Source organism: Cryptomeria japonica, chromosome 8, assembly GCF_030272615.1.
Source record: "Cryptomeria japonica chromosome 8, Sugi_1.0, whole genome shotgun sequence".
Lineage (NCBI taxonomy): Eukaryota > Viridiplantae > Streptophyta > Pinopsida > Cupressales > Cupressaceae > Cryptomeria > Cryptomeria japonica.
Genome location: NC_081412.1, coordinates 9,422,106 through 9,447,376, shown reverse-complemented (window position 1 = coordinate 9,447,376; position 25,271 = coordinate 9,422,106). Strand labels below are relative to the sequence as shown.

Sequence of the window (25,271 nt, the reverse complement as noted above, 5' to 3'; positions counted from 1 at the left end):
TTTCATCAGGCTAGATGCAAAATTGGAAAGAACTGTTAGGGATTTCATCTCTTTAGTTTGTCTTTTCTATTTCATGCCTTTTTGGCTAGACTTTAAAACTTATTTTCACGATGTTTGTTAGTAGCTTAGAGGGTCTTCTAAGACTATTATTATCTATGGTTATATGTTGGCGAAATACTGTTATCACTAGAACTATTTTGCTATAGGTATTGTTATTTTGTTTTGTTACTAGTATCTTGCAATTAATGTGTTGTTAATGTGCTCCTACTAGTCTCAGTAGGAACACATTAATGGTTTTCGTATGCCCTTTAGATTGTTGTATGTTTGGGAGAGTACCCATATTTTGCTACTTTTAATATTAAAAACAAATATGTTGAAAGTTGAGCCTACAACTTATATTTTATCAAAAAAAATAAAAAATTCAATATAATTATCCACAATTTTTAAAATAAATAATATTTTTAACTTTTCTCACCAGTCGTATATAGGTATATCTTGTCAGGGGAATAACTTTGACTCATATTTACACTTTCTGTCGATAGAATAGAAGCATCTGAAGATATTCTTAAATTAAAAAATTAAAAATTGAGTTACTTTAGAGTGTTTTGGGGCGGCGGTAGTCCCTATGGCCGGCCCCCTTGCTGTGGAACATTTCTGGAGATACAGATTTCCTGGTACGCATTACATGTAATTTAGTTTCAAGCTCTGCAAGTGCTCTGAAAAAGTATGGAATTTGTTCACACAGATTTGAAGTAGAAAGACAATCTAATTTTCGCAACACCGAATATTCAATTTGTGAAAGATATTGTAGGTAATTCTAAAACTACACAAACTTCGTGATAAAATCGATGGACAGGCTTGTGTTTGCAGAGGAAATATAGGATATGTGGGGGCATAAATTACATCAAACTATAAGGGCATTTGGTCTAGTGGTATGATTCTCGCTTAGGGTGCGAGAGGTCCCGAGTTCAATTCTCGGAATGCCCCAGTTTCTAGGTGCTTAGATGTGTAACAGATTATTTTCTTGTAATTAAGATATATTTTGTAAGGATTTCATTAGAGTCCTTAGTAGAATTCTAGTCCTACCAGGTTTGCCAGTCAAACTTCAATATTTAAGTCTTCTGAACACTCGTGAAATGAAATAAGTCTTCAGGCCTTGAAGAATATCAACAATACAACAATGTTAAACATGCTTCAATACACTTTCATACTCTCAAAACACTCAAGTGACAAGAATTACATGATCCTCAAAGGGTGTGTGATGTGTATATGCAATTTCAATAAATGGATCAAATAGAGAATCCACCTGGAATTAGCTTTTGAAAAGATAGAAGTCCAAGAGTTTGAGTTTCTTTTTATTTAATGGAGTTTACTATTGCCTCTTTTCTACATGGCTTTGCAACTGTGCAACCTTTCTACTGCCGTGCTCTGTAGAGAATGAGTTTATCATGGTATGAAACTGCCTCACGAGTTTGGCTGCATACTAATCATTAGAGTGTTCTTGACAAGGTCTGGGTGACGTCTTGGGGACTTGGGGGGGCATTCCCTTTTTCTCTGACTAGAGAGCTGGAATCATTTGATGCATAAAAATAAAAAAATAGTTTTTATAAAAAAAAGGCTAAAAACCCATTGAAAGCTAGAAGGATTAGGATTGCCATTTTAAACACAATGTTTAGTATGTTTAAGTTATCTTAACAGACTTTCTCAGCCATACACCGGCATCCACAAAATATGGAATTGTTTTTGACATCTCCTCAACTCTGTTTTCATGTCCCTTCATCCACCTCCAACTTACTTAGTCAATTTTGGATCAATATTGGAATAGGTACTGGCTGGTTATGCACGAATGCCTCTCTGTTTCTTCTATTATATATGGATTTCATATCAGAATTAAGCACTGCATATGTTTAAGGTAGGGTGAATATAAATTGATCTTGATTTGGTTGTGCATCTTGAAAGAATCCTTTTATATTGGAGTTTGAATTTTCAAAAAAGATTATGTTGTCGGGATGGTTGACTTGGGTAACGCAATTGGCTGTCTGGCTGTCCTGCCACTACTAGGGTTTGAAATCTTAAGAGTTTTGACACATTACATAATTATGGTGTGATGGGTTGTAAACTTGTATATATTTGCATTCACAAATGATTATTAATTATGTTGGAACACTTGACTGAGGATTGTCCATAAAGCTGGCATAGACTAACTGGGTTAGAACTATGCCAAGTGGGTTCGTAGATTGTTTAAGTTATGAGAAAACTTAAAAGTTTCATCATTGCCACAATTCAGTTTTCACAAACATGTTTATCTAGAGAGTGCCCATAAAGAGAGGAGGATAAATATTCTTTCAGATTGCCTCTGTGACCATTCCTTTGGATTCAATTCTGCTTCTATGGTTACCTGAAATGTGTGTTGTAGACAAAATTCAACATAATCCCATGTTTAAATGAGAAAATTGGCGTCTATATTGTCTGTGACCCAAATCAATGAAGTCTCTCTCTACATGGAAGCCTTGCTACTTCTATTGAGAATTGATTATAAATATTTCTTTTTACATGGGCATGTTGATAGGTGTGAAACAAACATATGTAGAGTGTAAGTGAAGTAGGAGCGATCTACTTAGGTTGTCTATATAATTTTATTAAAGTGATTCTCTGCAGAGTGGGGTACCAACATCTGTAGACTGCAAGTGACGTACGTGTGAGAGATTTATGTTTTACTATGCCGCAAGCAAAATTTTGGAGGGCGCATGATTATACAGAATAGCTTGTACGAACTTTACCTGACAAGTGACAGTATGAAAATTAAAAATCAAGCTTCCAGTTGACTCATTTGCCACAAATCTTGATAATACTTGAGCTTTAAAATTATTGTAAATAAATAGTTATTTCCTTGATGTACATTGTTTCTCAGGATAATGTTGTGGAGTAGAGCTTGAAAGGAGGGAGGGTTAAATGTAGGAGTGAGTTATGCTGATGGCAAATGCCCCTTGACAAGTATAACATCTTGATAAGCTATATTTGAACAATTCTTCCTAAGCCTTCTCACAAACATAGAGGTTAATTCATCTAAGTAATTCTTATAACATAAGAGACTAATTGGGTAGTCGGTTGCTTAGCATTATGAATCCTATTTAAACAGTCTCTGAAATTTCTCAGTTCATTTCTTTCCCTCTCAATTGATTTACAAGAGAGAATTATTGGTAATGATGTAGGAAGTTTCATTTCTAATCCCACCAAATCCATCAGTAGCACTACTAAGGGGATTGCCTCCGGTCTAAATATCCACGCCATGAAGAAAGAGTTAAGAACTTGGGAGAAATAAAAAAATGTTCAATGAGATACACATTCTTTCCAAATTGCTGCCCCTTGCATAGTCATTAATACAGAGCGAACTCCAGAAGGTCAAGCAGAACTTGGCAAAAGCAAGGCGCAAAAAGGAAGATGTAGAGAGAAATATATATCATCAAATCTCAATGGAAGTAGCAAGGCTTCCCCATGGGGAGATAGAGACCATTTATCTCACTAAAGCAGGGGATAATGTTGAATTTCATCTTCAAACACAAACATATTTGAATCCAAACATAAGCTGGAAGAATATTTATACTCTTCCTTATGAGCACTCTCTAGGTTAATATGTTTGGGAATTTTTCGTTGTGGCAATAAGACAAAAATTTTAACTGCATTCTCTAGGTAAATATATTTGCGAAATTTCATTGTGGCAATAAGACAAAACTTTTAACTTTGCTCATAACTATGATGATTGGTAAACAAGCTGTGAACTGACATGGACTAGTCCTAAACCAATCAATCTTTGTCAACTTAATGGACAATCCACCGTCAAATATTTCAACATAAGAAAGAATTATTTGCAAATGCAAAACCTGAAATGCAAATTCATACAAATTTACAACCCATCACCTAATAAATATGTAGTGTGTAAAACTCATTAAGATTTCAAACCCAAGTAGTGGCAGGACAGCTATTCACATTACATGGGTCAACCATCCACACACCATAATCTTGTTTGAATATTCAAACTAAATATAAAAGGATTATTTGTAAATGCACAACTAAATAAAGATCTATTTAAATTCAACATACTAAACATATAAAAGTGCTGAACTCTGATTTGAGATACACATAAGTAACAGGGGCATTCATGCACATTCAGCCAGTACCTATTCCAATATTGATGTGAAACGGATCAAGCAGATTAGATTCAGTGCCACTGGTACACTAATCTCATTCCTTAATCAAAATGATTTAATAAATGTAACTTGAAACATTTCAAGTACTCCTAACAAGACAATCCTGCAGAAAAACAGAGTATGCAAAAGACACAGAGACATGACATAAATGCAAAATGGTTGTGCGTGATCCAGCAGCAAGGATCCAAAGAAAAATCAATTCTTCGAGCTTCCAGGATAGGGGGACATGGGGATGTGGAACACAGTTTCAGGAAACGGCAAAAATGGCAGGGAAGACTTGGGGATGACTATTAAAATAAAATAAAATTGAACAAATTAAAAGAAAGTGAAATTTTAATGAGTAAATACAATATGCTGAATTTACAATGACAATCCTCCCTGTCCAATCATAAAAAAAGGTATGCTCCCTCCAAATCCCCAAGTCCTTGGGATGTCTAGGATGGCACCCAAACCCACCACTTGCTAAAAGGTAGTTGCATGAAAAGAAAACTTGATTAGTTGATCTATAGCCAAAATCATGAGGCAGTTTCATGACATGTCAAACTCATCCTCCATAGAATGGGGCAGATGGACAGGTTGTACAGTTACAATACCTGTAGAAAAGACAGAATAATAGACTCAGTGAAATTAAAAGAAGCTTAAACTCTTGGAATTCTATCTTTTCAATAGCTAATGCCTATTTGTCTTTCTTTTTGTTCTATTTGTTGAATTTGTGTATATATACGCTGATTGAGGATTGTTTAATTCTTCTCAATCGAGAGTTTTGGGAGTCATGAGTGTGATGTATGAAAGCATGTTAACACAAGTTGTAAAGCAAGTCAAGCTAGGAGAAAATTGTTGCTGTGTTGATGATATTCTTTGAGTCTCAAAGAGGCATTTGGCTTGCCCATTTGCAAGGATGTAGGGGCTAGAGATGGCATAGTTTGTAGTCTAATGGAATCTCCTTTCACTAGGTTTTCCAAGGTAAATCCCTTTTGATGCCTAAGCTATGTTTTTCCATGTGTTTCTGGTTATTTGCTCGTTTCATTTTATGTGTGCAACTATCTACAATTATATGCAGCACTTATACAGCTCCATTCTAAGCAACATATTAGGTAACGGCCAACATAATTAAGTTCATTCTTTTCTCCTAAAGATAAAAGAATCTGCCTGCCTGGACAAAAATATGGTGGTGGGTATGAATTGACAGTAAGGTTAATTAATTCATGCACTTGTGTTTCGTCACATTTCAGTGACCTATATAACAGATTTACTTTAATCTGACTCTTGTATGCTCACTAAAGTACTATTTCAGAACTAGGAAATGCATATTCAACTTCACCATTAAACTTAAATTACTTTCAGAACAAATAGTATGGGATGGTCAATGAGTTCAGAAGACATATTGAAGTTTGACTGGCAATTTTTTTTCAAAATCCTGGATATGTGAATTTGTTGCAGAAATAAACTGTATTGTTGACAGTATTATGAACAATACCATTAGAAAAACATCTAAGGCATGCTTTCATAACTCAAACTATTACAGGAGAGTGCCTCACTATAAATGTGCAGGGAATTTGTTTAAGACTATAAAGTCTATTCTTATTTATATCAGTTGGAACTTGGAACAAAACGGAGTTTTAAAGGAAAAACAATTGTGGAATATAAGTGCTGCGAAATGATTTTGGTAAAGCAAATAGGATTAACAAAGGGCCAAAAGATTACAATCAGTAGAAATTAATGTGCGGATTTGAAGACAAATGCAAGATGATTTTGGAATAGCCTGCAGATTAGACCATTATAGTGTGAGCACCGACCTGAATAATGTGGATGGCAAACCTGGTAGTTTAGGAATTCAGTACTAAAGGACTGGAAAAAATCCTTAAAAATGATCTATAATTGCAGAAAAATTGTTCGAAAAAGTATTGGGGCATTCCGAGAATTGAACTCGGGACCTCTCGCACCCTAAGCGAGAATCATACCACTAGACCAAATGCCCTTATACACTGCTTATTTCCAGGCGTTAAGATTCAGTAGTTTACTATAATTTATACCAAGCGCCCTTGTATAATTGCAGCTTTCCGGGCGTTATAATTTAGTAGATTACTATAATGCATGAAAGTCAACCCCCCATACTATTTTCTACGCCAGATTTTCTTTGCAAACACAAGCCTATGGATGGATTTTATTACTAAGTTTCTGTAGTTTTACAATCACGTTCCTTTCTTTCATTAATTGATATGGTAGATTTAATAGTCCTTCGAATATTCTATGTTTAGTGGAAATTAGCTTGGCTTTAGACTCCAAAACCGGGTAATAATTTCCATTGTTATTTGGCAGCTGGAGAGGCTGAAAAATTAATGAAAGAATATGAAGGGTAAAACTGCTTAATATTCCTAAAAAAATCCTAGCATAGGCATGTGTTTGCGGAAAGAAATTGCTGTGGGAAAGGTGAGGGCTGACACTGATAGGTGAGGGCTGACACTGATAAGTTATAGTAAATTAGTAAATTCTAATGCCCGAAGAGTTGTTTATGTAGAAGGGCATTTGGTCTAGTGGTATGATTCTCGCTTAGGGTGCGAGAGGTCCCGAGTTCAATTCTCGGAATGCCCCATTTTCCTGGTTATGTTAAAAACACATTTTCTAGATCATTTTGTGCATTTCTTTTCAAGAGACTGCAACAAAAATTGTTTTTCCTTCTACATCTACGGTTTGTTGCGACTGTGAAATAAATAAGAACAAACATTTGAGTTTCAACAAGTTTTCTGCACGATTATAGTTGAGCACTATGGCATGCTTTAGATTGGAAGTAAATCTGTCATTAGCTCATTGAAATGTGATGCAATAGAAGTGCCTGAATTAATTAAACCTTTTGTCAATCCCTAGCTACCACTATATTTCTGTGCAGCTAGGCAGGTTCCAAATCAGCAAAATATGAAGCTGCTTAAGTGCTGCAAATTATTGTAGGTCATTGCATGCATGAATTGTAAAAAATAAAGAATTGGGAACACACAGGAAAACACAGCTAACACAAAGGAATGTACCCTAGGAAACCCAATGTAGGATAATTTTGTAAGAGCATGGACTATGCCTTCTTTTGCCAGTATATCCTTTCAAATTGACAAGCCAAATGCCTCCTTGATGACTCGAAGAATATCAATAACACAACAACAATGTTCTCCTAGCTTCGCTCCTTAGCAACTTGTCTCAACACACTTCCATACATCATACTTACAACTCCCAAAACTCTCAATCGAGAAGAATTATGTGATCCACAAATCCAACAAATGGAGGATGAATTAGTCATGGTATGAAAATGCTTATTGAGTTTGGCTGCAGACTAACCAATCAAGTTTTGTTTTCATACAACTACCTTTAGGCCAGTGTTCTACAGGGATACACCCTGGGGTAGGGTGACATAAAGACATCCTAAGGACATGGGGAATTTCAGGTATACATTTCAGAGACTATTTAGTAGGATTCCTAAAATTAAGCAACCCACTCGCTAATCTCTCTCTCCCTCTCTCTAATATTAAATTATGCAAAACAGGAAGAATTACAGATAGTTCCAGCAGTCACAAACAGCAGCTGGAAAATAGTCAAACAAAGCTGCTGTAGGAAAACAGAGAGACTTAAATCCAAGACCTTGAAGTCAGCCACCTGCAGTAAGTCATCGCAGATTCACCCACAGTATATATTTCCAAAACAGACCAAACACAGATGCATGAGACACCCAAGTGCAGAGGAATACAAAAAGACAACCCAAAGAGGACAGCAAGGTATATTACAGCGTGACATAAATTTAACCTGTCAATGTCTCCATCCAAACACTAAAATTGCTGAGACCCAATACTGTTTTTCTGCATTTGACAAGCTGAATGGTTTCCCATCTTGAATCATTGCCTTGTGAGGTTTGTAGATGTATAGCTAAAACTGCTGTAAATGTTCTCATTGCTGTCATTCACACCACTGTCACAACTGGCCCTGATGATACTGCTCTTTCCACTCATGCTTCATAACCTGGTTACACATATTCTTAAGATTCTCAAATAGTTTTGTCACCGTTGTCATACTCTTTTAGTTTCAGTGTTGTCGTAATTGTATCTGTCATCATTGCTGTGACACTAATGATATCAATATCTGTGTTGTTACTGAGGCTGTTCTAGTAGCTCATATTTCTGCTGCATGTGTTTAGGCTGTCGCTTATGGGAATACATGAAGATGAATCCATGGTTGTGTTGGGCTTCCATATTCCAGTAATCAGCATGCATTTCTCAACAAGACTAACAGAGATTGTTTGGATTGATTTAAACTCCGCTTACAAACAATCTCTTAACATTTGCAACTGAGTTTTAAGATTACTTCCCTGCCGAGGGAGGTCCTCATTGGTCATGAGCTGCTTCTTGATAGCAGAGATCATATTTGTCACTTGGAGTGATAAATTTCACAAATCAATTGGATTTCAATTTGTAGGGGAAGGAAAGTCTAAGAAAGGGCAGCCATATAATGGAACTTCCAAATGTGGTTAGAAATAACATTGTGACAGTTACTGATGATCACATTGTAGGAAGTGGAAAATCTGAAAAGGGCTACATTCAAGGACCAAGCAAAATTGAAGATGGTAGGGAACGTGGTCATAAGGGAGGACTGTAGCAATCTAGCATGTGAGAAAAACCAGAAGCACTGCTGGTTGGACTCAACCTTAGTATAGAATGGGCAAGAGGAGGGCGTTTACAGGAATTTAAGGCATTTCCCAACTAGAAGCTTTTGCATGGAGAAGTTTCCATGTACTGAGTTGTGATTGCGAATCAGCTTTGGACTGTTGTATTCGAAGGCCATGTTTGCTCCATTTAGCTCTGCTGAAATTACACTTTCAAATAGAATCGAGACAATGAGAAAGGAATAGAACACACATACGCTGTTTGTAAATCACCTTGAGGGGGAAGGATCAGATGCTGTGACCATTGGGCCATCTCTGGTCATTAAAGAAGTTACAGTGACAGTATGTGGGCAGCAGAATTGAGAGAACAGAAGGTACAAATTTTTGGATTTTTAGCACATCAACTTTGTCTCTAGGGCTAATGTTGAAGAAGTCCTTCAGTTGGTGCCATGGTTTCTAGGTGAAGCTTGAGATCCCATAGATCCAAAAAGACATGAACGCCTTATTTGAAAAGGCATTTAGCTTTGCAATTAGGAATTACAACTAGAGGTCTTCCATTGAATTGGATAAACTAGTCACACCAGATAGATGTAGTAGCAAAGCTAAGCCCACGATGAGAAGATTGGTCAAACCAAGACAACTTATTTGAAACTAACTGCCGAGCCTTCCAAATGCTATTAAATGAAGCTGATTCGTGGATATTGGAAAAGGAAGCCAGCAAGATCTTATCATGCCAATGAATTGTGTCCCATGTGTTATCTACAGTAGTAGTTTATATTTGAAAATGGATTGTGTTTACATGATCCATCCCTTTCCAAATATCTCACAATCCATTTGGCTAAAAGATAGAACCCTTGCATGTATGGATCAATGATACCCAACCCACCTTTATCCTTTCTAGAAATGCAATCTGACCAAGATGTTGTGGGCTTTTCCTTTTTTTTTTCCCCATTTGGGCCAAAGCTAGTTTCACATGAGTTGTGTTAGCTGATTATAGTATGCTTTAGAGGGTAGCCAACATGACGAGATATAACCATGGCTCACCAACAAGAATTTATTTTCCATTGAATGCAACATACCATAGACAAAATATGGTTTGTACATGATAATAACTTTCTTTTGAATTTAACTGAAACCAACTCCATACATCCCTTAGAGAAACACTCATACAAGGTATGCTAAGATAGCTAGTAGTGGTGTCTTGTTTCACCTTTATCTGGCTCACCAAGAAGAATTTATTTTCTATTGAATGCAACATACCATAGACAAAATATGGTTTGTACATGATAATAGCTTTTTTTTGAATTTAACTAAAACCAACTCCATACATCCCTTAGAGAAACACTCATACAAGGTATACTAAGATAGCTAGTAGTGGTGTCTTGTTTCACCTTTATCTACTCTTTAGGAATCCATGGTGGATGAGGCTTGGGACACGTCACCAAGAACTCTGTTTTATGCATTGCCAATTGAGAGACAAGGCTGAAACAAAAGTATTCTGGAATATTCAGTGTACCATTCACCTCCTTGATGGAATTTTTGATTTAAAATCATGTTGTCATTAGTGAAGTAGGAGTTAAGGGCCATAACATTGCCATGATGAGAGATTCCTCATATTAGGTTATTTGCATGCACATGTTGAAAGAGATATCCAAGTGCATCAATCACAAGGACATAGAGAAAAGGGGCCAGAGGGGCGGATGGAATTTTGAAGGAGGAATTTGGGGAAAGACTCCATTAATTACCAATCTAGCATTTGCATCTACAAGTAGCATTCTAATCTGATCTCATAATTTGGATCCACATCCCAACCAATGAAGCATTTTGAGGGGCTAGCACATGTAATTATAGGTCTTGTCAAAATCAAGCTTGATGATAAGAGCATCTTAAGTAGATTTTTAAGCCCATTTAGTTGTCTCCCAAGCCAATACCAAATTATCTAATATAAATGACAACTTAGGAATCTTGTTTGCTTAGGCCTAACAATTGCTGGACTAATATGCTTGATTCTTTTAGCCAAAGATTTGGCAATGATCTCGTAAGATATGCTAAGCAAGGTGATAGGATGCTAACCATTCACTATGTCTTCTTGTGTGCCCTTGGGATTGTGATTAATCAAATTTATTAATGATAGTTCCTAAAGTTCTAGTTTCATTGCCCTTAAGATGCACATAGAAATGTTCTCAAATATGAGGCCAAAGATCTAGTTAAAACTCCATTGGAAAGCCATCCATTCTAGGTCTCTTTTCCAAAGCTATATCAAGCATAGATTCCTCGATCTCATCTAAAGAAGGTGATGATCATGAAAGGTGTTGTGTTTGGGTTAAATTCACAATAGTAAGTGCTATCTATTTGCATTTAGTGTATCCTTTTGGCAAGATATATGTTGGTTGTTGACTTGTTTGTCATTTGGTCCTTTTGCTTGCTAATTTATCCTTCTACTTGTATTTTATCATAATCCTTGGTCCTCAATCATTTTATCATAATCTTTGATCCTTGATTGTTTTATTTTGATCTTTAATCATTTTATCATCAATCCTTGATCTTTTTATCACAATATTTGATCCTTGATTATTTTATCTTAATCTTAATCTTTGGCAATTTTATCTTAATCTTAATATTTGATCCTTGATCCTTGATCCTTCATCTTTGATCTTTAATTTTTCATCTTTTTATCTTTTGACCTATTCTGAGGAAGCTCATGGAAGCCTTGGACTTGCTATCATGGTGGAGAGTGAGTAATGGGGCATGATCTTTGCTTGTATGCATATTTTGTTGAATTTTCTTTTGACCTATTCTGAGGAAGCTTGTGGAAGCCTCAGTCTTGATATCTTGGTGGAGAGTGAGGAAGGGGACATGGTGATTGCTTTATAATTTTATCTTTCATTTTGATCTTTGATCTTCGATCTTGATCATTGTTTTCTTGTGTTTTGTTTGCTTCTAAAGACGCTTGAGACAAAGCATAACAAATAATAGAAGGCATATCCATACATTTTTCATTTCCAATAAGATCCATCCATCTTGCATATCCTATTATATCCTATCCATCTTACGCATTTGATTTCCATCCATTTCATTATCCATTTATATGCTTCACTTTACATTTGATCAATGGACTAATTTGCATATAGTTGCCTCTAGTTGCATTCACATCTCTTGCACACACGTCACATCTCTTTTAGAGAGTTGGACTTGAAATGTGTTTTTCTAGCCAATCTCTCAAGGGGCCAATCTTATCACTTAGTATCTTTTTTTTTTCTTTCTTTGAAACAACTCCATAAAAAGCATTGGCTCTGAGGGAAAAAATGTAGACATTTAAAAATGACTTCAACATTTTTATTTTGTCACATCATCGCCTTCTCACCACTTTTCTTCTATCCATACTAATTAATTAATTTTAATTATTTAATTAAACTAACATTTCCTCTATTAATTAAATAATAACTATCAAGAGCTAGCAACTATCAACCATGTATTACAATCATAGTATAATTTAGATTTCAAGTTAGTCTAAACCTGCGAGGTATCACCATATTATTGCATAGATGCAATCATAGTATCATCTTTTACTCTCAAACGTCTTATATCTTGTGATTCATTTTCTTTTAATCTTGCTATCAAAGCTTTACATTTGCCATTTGGTCATCTCAGAAATAAAGAATCAATCATATATCATTTGGTCTCTTAAACCATGAAATATAAAACCTTCACTTGTCAAATCTAGAATTTTTGAAGCCACTTCATTAAAATTCAACTTCGTATATCTATTAGAAGAGGAAACAACGAATTAGATTATCATATTAGTGTTATTATAATGGTAAAATCAAATAATTATTTAAAAATAAAAAAAATCTACAATTTTAAATGATCATATAATTAATCAAACAAATAAAAAAATAAAAACTTAATTTATTTTAAAAAACATATTGTTAAATAATAATTTTAACTTTTCTGACCAATCGTATATCGGTATATTTTATTGGGGGAATAACTTTTACTCATATTTACACTTTCTGTCGATAAAATAGAAGCATCTGAATATATTCTTCAAAATTAAAAAATTGTTTGTTTTAGGGCGGCGGTACTCCCTGGAACGTCCTGGAGACACAGATGTTCTGGTACGCATTCCATGTAATTAATTTTCAAGCTTTGCAACTGCCCTTCTGGAATTTTTTAACAGAATTGAAGATGAAAGCCAATCTAATTTCCACAAAATAGAATATTCAATTAGTGAAAGATATGGTAGGTAATTCTAAAACTACACAAACTTCATGATAAAATCGATGGAAAGACTTGTGATTGCAGAGCAAATATAGGAAACGTGCGGGCATAAATTATTGTAAACTAGTGAATCTTAGCGCCTGAAGACTTTCAGACGTAGAAGGGCATTTGGTCTAGTGGTATGATTCTCGCTTAGGGTGCGAGAGGTCCCGAGTTCAATTCTCGGAATGCCCCAGTTTCGACGTGCTTAGATGTGTTACAGACAATTTTCCCCAAATAAGGTCTTTTGTAAGGATTCATTAAAGTCCTTAAGTAGAATTCCTAGTCCTACCAGGTTTGTCAGTCAAACTTCAATATAGAAGTATTCTGAACTCATCAACCATTCAATACTTACTATTTGTTCTTAAACACATTAGAGTTTAATGGCAATGTTGAATATGCATTTCTTAATTCTGAAAGAATCAGTTTATAAGTAGTAAATATATTATATAGGTCACTGAAACAATGATCAAATACAGGTGCCTGAATTAGGTAACCTTACTGCCAAATATTTGTAATGAAGGCAGGAAAGTTCTAAATTATTAAATTACGAATCTGCTTAACTGATGCAAATTATTGTAGGTAGTTTGCACATGTGAAATAAAATAAGCAAATAACTGGCAACGTACGGGAAAACACAGCTAAACACAGGATTTACCCTGAGCAAATTGAGGAAATTTTTGTTAGAGTATGGACTGTGCCTTCTCTCACCGCTATATCCTTGCAAATTGGCAAGCTAAATGCTTCATTCAGGCCTTGAAGAATATCAACAATACAACAATGTTCTCTTAGCTTAACTTGTTTCGAAACATGCTGTGATACACTTACATACTCACAAAACCCTCAAGTGAGAAGAATTACATGATCCTCAAAGGGTGTGTAATGTGTATATGGAATTTCAACAAATGGATCAAATAGAGAATCCAGCAGGAATTAGCTTTTGAAAAGTTAGAATTCCAAGAGTTTGAGTTTCTTTTTATTCCATGGAGTTTACTATTGTGTCTTTTCTACATGGCTTTGCAACTGTGCAACCTTTCCATCTGCCCTATTCTATAGAGAATAAGTTTGTCATGGTATGAAACTGCCTCATGAGTTTGGTTGCAGACTAATCATTCAAGTTTTGTTTTTGTACAACGGCCTTTTGGCTAGTGTTATACAGGGGTGCACTTTGGGGTTTGGGTGATGTCTTGAGGACTTGCGGGGACATTCCCTTCTTTGTTGACTAGACAGCTGGCATCATTTGATGCATAAAAATAAAAATGTAGCTTAAAGAACAATGCTAGAAACCCATAGAAAGCTAGACGGGTTAGGATTGCCATTGTAAATACAATTTTTAGTTTGCTTAACTTATCTTAACAGCTTTACCCAGCCATACACCGGCATCCACAACATATGGAATATTTTTTGCTATCCCCTAAACTGTGTTTCCATGTCGCTTCATCCACCTCCAATTTACCCAGTCAATTTTGGATCAATATTGGAATAGATACTGGCTGGTTTTGCATGAGTGCCAAACTCTCTGTTTCTTCTATTATCTATGGGTTTCAAATCAGAGTAAAGCACTTCATATGTTTAAGTTAGGGTGAATTTAAATTGATCTTCATTTGGTTTTGCATCTTGAAAGGATCCTTTTATATTGGAGTTTGAATTTTCAAAAAACATTATGATGCTGGAATGTTTGACTCAGGTAATGCAATTGGCTGTCTGGCTGTCATGCCACTACTTGGGTTTGAAATCTTAGAGTTTTGACACTACATAATTGTGGTGTGATGGCTCGTAAACTTGTATATATTTGCATTCAGAAATGATTAATTTATTACTTGTGTTGGAAAATTTGACCGAGGATTGTCCATAAAGCTGGCATAGACTAACTGGGTTAGAACTAGACCAAGTGGGTTCGTGGCTTGTTTACCAATGGTCATAGTTATGAGTAAACTTTGAAGTTTCATCTATTGCCATAATTAAATTTTCGCAAACTCGTTTATTTGGAGAGTGCTCATAAGAAAGGAGGATAAATATTCTTCTAGATTGCCTTTGTGACTATTCCTTTGGATTCAACTCTGCTTCTAAGATTTCCTGAAATGTGATTTGAAGACAAATTTCAACATAATCCCATGTTTTAATGAGAAAATTGGCATTTATATTGTCTATGACTCAAATCAATGATGTCTCTCTCTACATGGGAAGCCTTGCTACTTCTATTGAGATTTGATTATATATATTTCTTTTTACATGGACATGTCGGTAGGTGTGAAACAAACATATGTAGAGCGTAAGTGAAGTAGTAGATTTATTTAGGTTGTAGTATATAATGTTATTAAAGTCTTGAAGAAGACATGATTCTCTGCAGAATGGGACACCAACATCTGTAGACTTCAAGTGAAGTAGGTGTGAGCGTTTATATTCTACTATGTTGCTTCAAAGTTTTGGAGGGCACACAATTATGCAGAATATTTTGTACGAACTTTACCCGACAAGTGACAGTAACAAAATTAAAGTTCAACCATCCAGTTGACTCATTCACCACAAATCTTGACAATACTTGAGCATTAAAATTGTTTCAAATAAATAGTTATTTCCTTGATGTACATTGTTTCTCAGGATAATGTTGTGGAGTAGAGCTTGAAAGGAGGCAGGGTTAAATGTAGGAGTAGATATGCTAATGGCAACTGCCCCTTGAGAAATATACCATCTTGATAAGCTATATTTGAACAATTCTCCCTAACCTTTCTCACAATCATAGAGGTTAATTCATCCAAATAACTCTAATAACATAAGCGACTAATTGGGTAGTCGGTTGCTTGGTTTTATGAATCCTATTTAAACTGTTAATTTTAAGCAATCAGGTTATAACAGACTGTAGATAAACAGTAACTGCAATGAAAACACAAGACAAAACACACCAATACCCTGGGAAAACCTCCCTCTTGGAGGTGAAAAACCCAGCCTCAAAATTCTATATGTATTATCTCAAATGTAGGCAATTACAAGGTAATGAACTTATCTCAGATTGCTGTCCAATCAGCAAGGTAGCAGATCAGAATCTTTCTTTACACAGCAATGAAGATTGCAGCCCTTATCAACAGCAGATAGCTAAAAGAAGATCAACAATGAATTCTCATACAATGTAGACCGATTCGCATGTTCCAGCCTTCGCATGAGAGTCCTTTCAGATTCGCATGGATATCCTTATAATTCGCTCAAGGAAGACTTTGACCAGATTCGCACAAGAAGAGTCTTCATCAACTTCGCACAATGAACTTGACCAAATTCGCACAGGATAGAGGAGTTCGCTGAGCAGATTGAATTCGTATGAAAGATGATTATTAATGACTTCATTTGATGTTTGTTTTATGTCCATCCTTTGGCACCAATCACCCAAGTCGGCTTGCATATGATATTAATTTATTTTTATCTTACATTGCCATTTTATAAATTACATCATTTCCTTTTGCCTTTACATTACATGTGTTTGGGCCCAGCCCTAAACAGTTTGAATTGCATGAGAGATAATACATATGAATTTTAATTGTCATTGACAACATTAAAATTCAATAATCAGGCATCCGAGCTAGCTACTATTTCCAAAATAAACAGTATCTGAAATTTCTCAGTTGTTCATTTCGTTCCCTCTCAATTCATTTACAAGAGAGAATTATTGATAATGATTTGGGAAGTTTTAATTCTAATCCCACCAAATCCATCTCCAGCACTACTAAGGGGAATGTTTCTGGTCTAAATATCCACGCCATCAAGAAAAAAGAGATAAGAACTCAGGAGAAATAAAAAAATGTTCAATGAGATACACATTCCTTCCAGATAGTTGTTCCTGTTATATGGCATCGATGAGAGGCAAAAAGTCCCTTTATTTCTTATTTTTTTAAGTACTAAAGGGTTCTGCAAACAAGATTACACCTATGATCACAACTATTCTTGCTATAATGTCAGAGAAAATAATCTCTACGAGGTTTCAGACCCATGTTATAGATGTCAACTTAATTTCTGTCAGCTTATGAAACGAGCTTTTCCAGTTTAAACTTCTTTAACATGCTTTTGTTAACTGAACTTCTTAGCACTTTTTAAGTATTAAATTATATTTGCATCATTGTCCCTAGCCATCCCCTTGTAGTTTCCAAACTTTGAACCATAGCCACCTTGTTCCTAAAATCCATCCCTGTATCACCCCTCAAAAAATTTTTAGGAGTGTCATCAGTCATGTTTATAAAACTTAAGGGATAGTGCTACAATGAGTGCAAAGCAAGAGAGGCAGACATGAAGTATGCACTTTTATCTCTGCAAAGACATTGAATATTTCTCACAATAGTCATTAATACAGAGTTAACTCCAAAAGATCAAGCTGAACTTGGCAAAAGCAAGGTGCAAAAAGGAAGATATAGAGAGAAATATATATATAATCAAATCTCAATGGAAGTAGGAATGCCTCCCATGGGGAGATAGAGATCATTTATATCACTAAAGCATGGGATAATGTTGAATTATATCTTCAAACACCTTTCAGATAAGCATACGAAACATAATTGAGTCCACAGATAATCTAGAAGAATATTTATACTCCTTAGGCAAATATTTTGCAAAATTTTGATTGCAGCAATAAGACAAAACTTCTAATATTGCTCATAACCATGATTATTGGTAAACGAGCTATGAACTTACTTGGATTATTCCTAAGCCAATCAATCTTTGCCAACTTGATGGACAATCCCAAGTCAAATATTTCAACATAAGAAAGAATTATTTGCAAATGCAAAACCTGAAATACAAATCCATACAAGTTTACAACCCTTCACCCCATAAATATGTAGTGTGTTAAAACTCATTAAGATTTCAAACTCATGTAGTGGTGGGACAGCCATTCACATTACATGGGTCAACCATCCCCACACTATAATCTTGTTCGAATATTCAAACTAAATATAAAAGGATTATCTGTAAATGCACAACTAAACAAATATCAGTTTAAATTCAACTGATGTAGGAGCATCACTGATAATGGATCTTATTTTAGGAATTGGTGTCTTGTCGGATGTCAGATCGGCATTAGATGGGGCAATGCCTATTTTTAAAACTTTTTTTTTAGCACTGTTGGCTGATGCAGGTGGGGACAGATATTTTATTTGCTTTCAGATGTGTTTAAATCTATTTTTGACAAAATTTGCATGGGGTCATGGACTTGGTCAGCCTCTTGTAACAGCCTTATCATTTCTTTATTTAAGTTGGATTTTGTTTTTAGTGGAGAGCTGGAACGGTGGAATAAGACTCAGAGAATTTTTTGGTAAAGTAGGGAGAGATAGTTTGCTGTGTGTAATGATCTTAATTCTCGAGTCATAGCTAGTGTAAATTCTTTAGAATGGTAGTCATTTTGGTGGTGCCTGGAAGAAAAATTTGCAGTCATGTTTGTGGAAGTGTGAGTTTAGGGTGAGCAGTCTATATGGGTGTTCTTTTCTCTTCAATTTACTGAGTCATGTTGTAGGAGAGGGAGGCGGAAATTGAACAATCTGAGTGTTAGTGTTGGGAGTTAAACGGTCAGACAATTATATGTAGCAGTACAGTTGTAATTATTTGTGAATCTTTTATTCAATATAATCTTTATTTTGTTTCTGTTTCTCTATTCTTGTAATCTCTATTGATCTTTAGGTGAGCTGTTTGAATCAACAACCCCTCATTGGGGTCTTGATTCAGGTTTGCATCGATATCAAAGTGGGGTTCATCCTTGGTTGAGTGTGTGAGAATAGATTTGCTAGCTAGCATTGAAACATACATCGGATACAAATGAATTTTAGGTGAGATGCTCATAGATGGCGCGAGAGAGCTGAAGTATCCAGAACTGCGGATTTAACTCAAGGAATGAGAGAGATATTAGCAAGATTGGCTGCAATAGAGACAATTAAAAGAAGAAGAGTTCATCTTGAAGATGTAAATGGTGAAGAAGAAGTGACTCAAGAAGCTCAAGGACATAAAGAAGTGGTGGATGCTGTAGAGACCAGATTTCTTAAAGCCATTACAAAGATTAGAGGTACACCTTATTATAATGGAAGCTTGAATGGTGAAGAACTCAGATTGGATTGTAGAGATGAAAAGATATTTTGGCTATGAATCTACAAAAGAATCCAAAAAGGTAAAAATTGCTTGTACAAGGTTAAAAGGCCATGTGGCTTTATAGTGGGACTATGTACAAACTGAAAGGCAAAAGAAAGGGAAAGAGAATTAAATTTTGGGATAAAATGGTGTCAAAATTGAAGGCGAAGTTCCTACCTTCAGATTATTAGTTGAACTTGTTCAAAAGATTACAAAACTTGAGACAAAGGGAAGCTGATAAGGAGTACACTGAGGAGTTCTACAAACTTATCATAAGGGTTGGACGTAGAAGATGACCCCCAAAAATAGCAAGGTATATGAATGGATTGTGTTTAAATATCTAAGATGAAATTAGTTTATTGAACTTTAAAAGCATAGAGGAAGTCTATGAAAGTGCTTTGAAGGTAGAAGAGAAGTTACCCAGAAGACAACAAAATAATTCAAGAGGAAGAGGAAGGTCCACTATTGGAAAAGAACAAGCAAATAGTAGTAGGGAACAACAAGCACACAAAGAAGAAATCAGTACTTCACAAAATAATAATTTTAATCAAGGTACAAGAGGAAGAGGAGATTCCTCAAGAGGTAGAGGAAGAGTTTTTATAAGATCATGCTACCAATGTGGAGAAGTTGGGCATAGAGCATTTGAATGTCCTCAAATACAACAAGACAATAGTAAAAAGAGTATGGATAGAAATCATGTTGCACAAGCAGATGTAGAAAGTGTTGTATCACCTCAAAATATGGAAGAACCATAACAAGAGAATCGTTAATGTGCAAGAAAGTGTTATTAAAATCAGAGAAGGAGAAACAAGACCTTGAACAAAGAAGAAGTTTATTTGGAACTGTGCAAATCAGGTGGGAAGTGCTGCAAGGTAATTGTAGACAGAGGTAGTACAGATAATTTTGTGTCAAAATAAATGGTGGAGAAATTGACATTGAAAAGGACAAAGCATCCCAATCCCTACAAAGTTTCTTGGTTGCAAAGAGGTCATCAACTCTTGGAAAGTGAAGAAAGTTGGGTTAGTTTTCAAATTGGAAATTACAAATATGAAGTTATGTGTGATATAATGCTCATGGATGCTTGCCATGTTATTTTGGATAGAACCTAGCAATTTGCTAGAGAGGCTATGTATAATGGAAGAAAAAATACATACACCAATGTTAAGGGTGGAAATAAAATTTACTCTAAGCTCATTGAAGGAAAAAATTGAAATAGAAAGTAGTCCTATTGTGTGTTTGATTTTGGAGAAACAATTTTTGAAGGCAACAAAAGAGGTTGGGAGTTATTCACATGAAGTAAATAATGGCAAGGAGAGAAGTGGTATTGAAGGTAAGCATAAATTTTTCAAAGAGATGAAAGAATGCTCCAGAGAGGACACTAAATATACTGACTTCAAGAGTAAACTTCAGAAAATTGTCAGTTGGAGATTTGGTATTTGCTCATATACAGAAGGAGAGATTTATGAAAGGGATTCATGATGAGTTAAAATGGAAAGTATTGGGACCATGTGAGGTCCTTAAGAAAATTGCAGCAGATGTTTATGAAATAAGGCTTCCGGAAGAAGTAAATATTTCACAAATTTTTAAAGCAAAGGATTTGTATCCTTATTATGAAGGACAGACGAGTGCAAAAGTAAATGAGTGTTTAGTTGACAGATATATAAGAAAATGAAGAAGACTAAAATGAAAGTATTAAAGGAATACAGAGTAATGAAGAAAAGTCACAAGGATGAAGAAACTTTTCGAATCGAAGGCAAAGATGGGATTTCAGTCTCAAGATTCTCCAAATGTTCAAAGTATGAAACTTGTGGAACATGTCTTTCTACCCAGTGAGGCAGGGGTCTCATGAGGGGGCTTAAGCTCTATTTTTAAGGAAGACGTGGCCCCATGAATAAATTTTTTTGTGCTATGGGATTATTTGGAATCTTTTCCAAAAAATAGAAGCCACTACCATTTAGGCCTCAAAATTTGAACGGGTGAAAAAGGGGTGGGGCTAGAAATTGCCCCACTAGCTTAGGGATATTATCTACCACTTGTCAAACATCTGAGTTTAATTTCTATTCAAAAATAGTTTTGGAGGGAAATGAATTATTTTTACTTGTTTTTGTTATGTACATACAAAGATATTATATTCACGAGAACACCAGCTTCCTTAAATTTCGGAGCTTAGATTTTTAAGCTGAACTACACTACAAAATTCATGGGACCGCAAGCTTAAAATTTTTCCTAAAAAAGCTCAGCAGCTCCATCTCTAGCTCTAGCCATTTCTTAGGAAGCCCCTCTCCATGGGACCCCAGCCCAAGTCTGATGCAAGAGCATCACTGATAATGGATTCCATTTTAATAATTGGCGGCTTGTGGGATGTCAGATGGGCATTCGATGGGGTAGTGCCTATTTTTAAAACTTTTTGTTTTAGCACTATTGGCTGATGCAGGGCAGGGACAGATATTTAATTTGTTTTCAGTGGTGTTTCAACTATTTTTGGCAAAATTTGCGTGGGGTCATGGACTTGGCCCGCCTCTTGTAACAGCTTTATCATTTTTCTTTATTAAAACTGGGTTTTGTTTTTAACGGAGAGGTGGAACAATGGGTTGATAAAAAGAAAATAAAGAGGTAGCTGTTACTATTCTCTTAGTCTGAGGTAGGATAAGAGTCGGAGCAATTTTTGGTAAAGTAGGGAGCGGTAGTTTTCTGTGTGCAAAGAACTTAATTCCTGAGTCATAGCTGGTGTAAAGTCTTTAGGGTGGTGTCTAGGAGAAAAATCTGTGATTGTATCATTGTGGAAGTGTGAGTAGTTTGTGTGGGTGTTTTGTTCTTTTATCTTTTCTCTTCAGTTTAATGAGTCATGTTGTAGGAGAGGGGGATGGAAATCGAACAATTTGAATGTCGTGCTGGGAGTTAACAGTCGAACAATTATATGTAGTAGTATTTCTGTGAATCTTTTATTTTATATAATCTTTATTTTGTTTCTCTTTCTTTGTTCTTGTAATCTCTATTGATCTTTAGGTGAGCTGCTTGAATCAACATCCCTTCATTGGTGTCTTGATTCAGGTCTGCATCATCAACATACTAAATATATAAAAGTGTTGAACTCTGATTTGAGATCCACGTTAGTAACAGGGGCATTCATGCATATTTACCCAGTACCTATTCCAATATTGATGTGAAATGGATCAAGCAGGTTAGATTCAGTTCAACTAGTACACTAATCTCATTCCCTAATCATAATGATTTAAGAAATTTAACTTGAAACATGTCAAGTACTCCTAACAAGACAATTCTACAGAGAAACAGAGTATGCAAAAGACACAGAGACATGATATGGATGCAAAGTAGGTGGGGGTGATTCAATAGTAAGGATATAGAAAAAACAATTCTCCGAGCTTCCAGGAAAGGGGGACAAGGGGATGTGGAACACAGTTTCGGAGACGGCAAAATGGCAGGGAAGAATTGGGGATGATTATTAAAATAAAATAAAATTGAACAAACTAAAAGAAAAAGAAATTTTTAACGAGTATATACAATATGCTGAATTACAATCCTCCTTGTCCGGTCATAAAAAAAAGGGATGCTCCCTGAGATGTCCAGGATGTCACCCAGACCCACCACTGGCCAAAAGGTAGTTGTATGAAAAGAAAATTTGATTAGTTGGCCTGCAGCCAAAATCATGAGGCATTTTCACACCATGACAAACTCATCCTTCATAGCATAGGGAGATGGATAGGTTGTACAGTTACAAAACCTTGTAGAAAAACAAAAGGATAGACTACTGAAATTAAAAGCTCTTGGATTCTATCTTTTCAAAAGCTAATGCCTGTTTGTCTCTTTTTTTGTTCCATTTGTTGAATTGTGTATATATAAACCAATTGAAGATCATGTATGTGTTGAAACAAGTCAAACTAGCAGAACATTGTTGTTGTGTTGTTGATATTATTCGAGTTGTCAAGGAGGCATTTGGCTTGTCAATTTGCAAGGATATAGGGGCCAGGGATGGCATAGTCTGTACTCTTATGAAATCTTCTTTCACCAAGCTTTCCAAGGTAAATCCCTTTTGATGTCTAAGCTGTGTTTTTCCATGTGTTCCTGGTTATTTGCTTGTTTCATTTCATGTGTGCAACTATCTAAAATTATTTGCAAGTACAAAGTACACTTTCAGAACTAGGAGCATAAATGTGCAGGGAATTTGTTTGAAACTCTTAATGGTTGAGACTCTAATTTCTTTTCTTATTTATATGAATTGTACAAAATGGAGCTTTCAAGGAAAAAACAATTATTGAAAATAAGTGCTGCGAAATGATTTTGTTAAAGCAAAAGGGATTAACAAAGGGCCAAAAAATTACAGTTAGTAGAAATTAGTATGGATTTGAAGACAAATGCAAGATGATTTTGGAATAGCCTGCACATTAGAACATTAGAATGAGTAGCGACCTGAATAATGTGGACGACAAACCTGCTAAGTTAGGAATTCAGTACTAAGGGACTCGGGAAAAATCCTTAAAAAGGATCTATAATTACAGAAAAATTGTTTAACATTGAACAAAGAATTGGGGCATTCCGAGAATTGAACTCGGGACCTCTCGCACCCTAAGCGAGAATCATACCACTAGACCAAATGCCCTCGCATACACATTCCTTTCCTGGCGTTACAATTTAGTAGTTTACTATAATTTATGAAAGTCAGCCCTCATATGCTTGAATTTTATGACGAATTTTCTGTAGTTTTACAATTGCGTTCCATTCTTTCATTAATCAATATAGTAGATTCACTAGTCCTTTGAATATTCTATGTTTTGTGGAAATTAGCTTGGTTTTAGACTCCAAAACCGGGTAAAAATTTCCATTGTTAAGATGAAAGGTAAAACTGCCTAATATTCAATAATAAAATGCATGCATAGGTTTTTGTTTGCAGAAATAAATTGCCGTGGGAAGTGTGAGGGCTGATACTGATAAATTATAGTAAATTGGTAAATTCTAATGCCCGGAAAAGTGTTTATGTATGAGGGCATTTGGTCTAGTGGTATGATTCTCGCTTAGGGTGCGAGAGGTCCCGAGTTCAATTCTCGGAATGCCCCGTACATTTTCTAGATCATTTTATGCATTTCTGTTCAAGAGACTGCAACCAAAACTGTTTTTCCTTCTACACCTACGATTTGTTGCAACTGTGATATAAATAAGAACAAACATTTGAGTTTCAACGAGTTCCGTGCACGTTAACAGTTGAGCACTATGCTGTAATAGTTTGATGTATGAATGCATGCTTTAGATGTTATTCCAAGAGTATTATTCATGTTACGGCAAACTATACAGTTTATTTCTGCACCAAGTTGTCATATTTCCACCATTATATTAAAATTTGGTAATCAAACTTCAACGAACGTGTCTAAAATCATTGATCATTCCATACTCATACTTGTTCTGAAAGAATGTCTTTCATGGCAATGCTGAATATGCGTTTCCTGGTTTTGATTCCTAAGAGAGTAATTCTAAAGGTAAATGAGCATACAAAGAGTCAGATTGGAAGTAAATCGAAATGTGATGCAATAGAAGAGCCTGGAAAATTTAATCCTATTGTCAATCCCTAGCTACCACTATATTTGTACTTGTAGTGTAGATAGGCAGGTTCCAAATTAGCAAAATATGAAGCTGCTTAAGTGCTGCCTTTATTTTTAAGTCATTGCACACATGAAATGTAAAACCCATCCATCTACCCTATTCTATAGAGGATGAGTTAGTCATGGTATGAAAATGCTTGTTGAGTTTGGCTGCAGACTAACCAGTCAAGTTTTGTTTTCATACAACTACCTTTAGGCCAGTGTTCTATAGGGACGCACCCCGGGGTTGGTTGAACTTGACATACAGATATCCCGAGAACAGGGGAATTTCAGGATTTCAGGTATTTCAGAGTCTATTTAGTAGGATTCCTAAAATTGAGAAACCCATTCGTTAATCTCTCTCTCTCTAATATTGAATTATGCAAAACGGGAGGAATTACATAAAGTTCCAGCAGTTGGAAAATAGTCCAGCTGCTGTAGAAAAACATAAGAGACACTTAAATCGAAGATCTTGAA

At 35.5% G+C, this 25,271-nt stretch overlaps 1 long non-coding RNA gene and 6 other non-coding genes across 8 annotated transcripts; 5 read left to right on the top strand and 2 right to left on the bottom strand.

The window, feature by feature from the left end:
* Window positions 1-608: 608 nt before the first annotated feature.
* On the top strand, window positions 609-24,419 carry LOC131045959 (uncharacterized). Of its 2 annotated transcripts, none has more exons than XR_009105906.2 (3): window positions 609-674; window positions 12,922-12,965; window positions 24,113-24,419. It is a non-coding gene; the product is annotated as an uncharacterized LOC131045959 (long non-coding RNA). The 2 variants fall into 2 exon arrangements; XR_009358760.1 differs by lacking the exon at window positions 24,113-24,419 and adding an exon at window positions 14,795-15,205 and having other exon boundaries at window positions 610-674.
* Window positions 916-987, top strand: TRNAP-AGG (transfer RNA proline (anticodon AGG)). Its single transcript has one exon. It is a non-coding gene; the product is annotated as a tRNA-Pro (tRNA).
* TRNAP-AGG (transfer RNA proline (anticodon AGG)) lies at window positions 6,115-6,186 on the bottom strand. Its single transcript has one exon. It is a non-coding gene; the product is annotated as a tRNA-Pro (tRNA).
* On the top strand, window positions 6,729-6,800 carry TRNAP-AGG (transfer RNA proline (anticodon AGG)). Its single transcript has one exon. It is a non-coding gene; the product is annotated as a tRNA-Pro (tRNA).
* Window positions 13,231-13,302, top strand: TRNAP-AGG (transfer RNA proline (anticodon AGG)). The gene has a single exon. It is a non-coding gene; the product is annotated as a tRNA-Pro (tRNA).
* Window positions 23,750-23,821, bottom strand: TRNAP-AGG (transfer RNA proline (anticodon AGG)). Its single transcript has one exon. It is a non-coding gene; the product is annotated as a tRNA-Pro (tRNA).
* Window positions 24,204-24,275, top strand: TRNAP-AGG (transfer RNA proline (anticodon AGG)). The gene has a single exon. It is a non-coding gene; the product is annotated as a tRNA-Pro (tRNA).
* Window positions 24,420-25,271: the final 852 nt, after the last annotated feature.